Here is a 2,396-nt window from a genome sequence, read left to right as displayed (position 1 = left end):
ACAACTTCACTCAAATCTTTTTAGATTTTCTTTTGTTTAATAAAAATCATGCTTTATGTAATGATCTAATTCTAACGGCAATTAAATATATTATTCTAGCATGACACGCAATTTCCTAAGTATATGAACCTAAACATAAAATTTCTAATATATCATGGAATATAATTAAATGACCTAAACATGCAACTTCAAATGACGGGCAAAATTGATATGCAATTTAGTTAGATGAACCTAGACAAAAATTCTAAAATGATATGCAATTCCTAAGTACACACAACATGTCAAAAATGATGACATGAAAAAATGATGACGTGGCACAATGACATGGCATTATGGTGAATAACGTGACAAGATGGCACACGACGTGAAACATAATAGTGACATAACAGTGGTATGCAAGCATTGCTTGCGGTTAATCTATATGACATGCACCTTTTTGTTCTCTTTTTTTAATGAATTTTGAAAATAAAATAACCAAAATAAACTTGCAATGTAGCCTAAAAAATAATCTACTTTAATTGTACCTAATTTTTTTTTGGATTTCTTTGAAACAAAATCAATTCAAACAAAGATAGAAAGAAAATAAAGTCCATGTCAAACATGACATCATGGACATCCATCTAATTTTTTATATAAATTGACGAATCATATTTTAGGCATAAGATCGATTGGCTGATTTCTCGTGCAATCATGAATCGTATCTCAAGCATCGAGATCTGATTACGATTATAACACATCACAAAAATTAGGATATAAATTCTAATTTAAAACCTACTCAACAATTTCATAAGTACAATAATACCACTCAAGGTTCAAAACAAGTTGCGATATCACATATTAGGCAACAAAAATATGTGAAAATCTAACTAATTTGGGATATTGCTTGGATAGCGTTTCGAAACCGGACAAACAGCATAATCACGGGAATCACGATCTGATTACCGCCAGCGGTTCACGAGGGATGCTCGATGGCGACCGACGTGCTTGTGGCAAAGGATGGAAGCGTGTAAATGGAACGCGACGATGAGGATTTGGCGGCTGGTCGTCCCAAGGAACAGCGAAAAATCCACGGGTAACTTCACACAGTGCGGGAGAAAAACAATAGTAACGATGGAACCGTTGCTATTGTCAAAGATCTTGAATGTTGATTGCGCTAGTGCCAATGTTGTGGAGATGGTGACACTCGCTGGACTTAGTAACCGGGGTAACCGGGCACACCAGAAGTTCACTGAGGAGCCAAGAATTCGCTGGGTTGGACTGCAGCTTGACAGACAGACAACCTACGGCAAGGAAAGAACTCGAGCGTGGTGGAGTTAACTTTGTTCGGGTCAGTGTCGTGACGTGCAGCAGGCAACTCGTCGTTGAGTGGCGGCCGTGATCCAACATTGGCTCCGACTATGCCACGTGAGATGATAAACGTTGACATCGCGATTTCGGTCAAAATTGATCGGGTGAACTCGATTGACAAAACATAAAAAAGGTTTACAATTTTAATCAACAAAATTAAAAAATATTTAGACTAAATCAGCCAAGTGTAATAGACTTAGTTTTTTTTTTTTTTTGCACTATTTTCCTGATCAGTAATAGAGTTTGTGTCCCTTGTCATGGTGGACAGGCTTCTTATTTTTTTTTTTTTTTGGTCATATTAGTGGACAAGCTTGGATGACTATATTTATGATAGTTATTTCTTCAATGGGTTTTCACATGTGTGTGTGTGGCTTTCTCACTAGTTAGAAATATCTATCCTTCTTATTATCCTTCCATAATTATTAGATTAGAGTATGCTGATGGATTGCAAGGCGTTGATTTGGTCAACTGTTTCTATATTGATTTCGCAATTTAAGATGATGATGTTATCCTTGCCATCTAACATAACATCCATCCTATCTAGATAAAATCATTTGCACTCAATTGAGGCAGGTTCCTAGAGTATCTGATGGTTATCGAGAAAAATCTACATAGAAAGGCTCAATTAAATGAATTCCTAAAGCATGCTGTCACGCCCTGATCCTCGTTACGCACACATCCTTCTACTTGGTCAATTTTATAATGCGATATCCCCAGTACTATGTATACGCCAACCCTTTCATTTTTAATAGTACACGCGGAAGAGTTATAAATCCTCAAACAATAAAAGAATGTGATAGAAAAGCAATGCTATATTTTTCATATTAAAATTCACAACCATACTTTTATATATAGCATAACTCAAAGTATTTCTCAAACTATTCTCGACTTTCTAATTTCACTCTATTTACATCAAAACAGGATTCACAAAAGAGGATGGGATCTCAGTCCTCATCCAGGTCGTACTCAGGATCATCATGGTCCTCTTCTGACTCTTCTTCACTAAGCTCGTTTCCTTCGAGCTCTTCATGTTTTTCTCGCTCATCATC

This window comes from Eucalyptus grandis, chromosome 1 (genome assembly GCF_016545825.1).
Source record: "Eucalyptus grandis isolate ANBG69807.140 chromosome 1, ASM1654582v1, whole genome shotgun sequence".
Lineage (NCBI taxonomy): Eukaryota > Viridiplantae > Streptophyta > Magnoliopsida > Myrtales > Myrtaceae > Eucalyptus > Eucalyptus grandis.
This window is presented reverse-complemented; position numbering follows the sequence as displayed.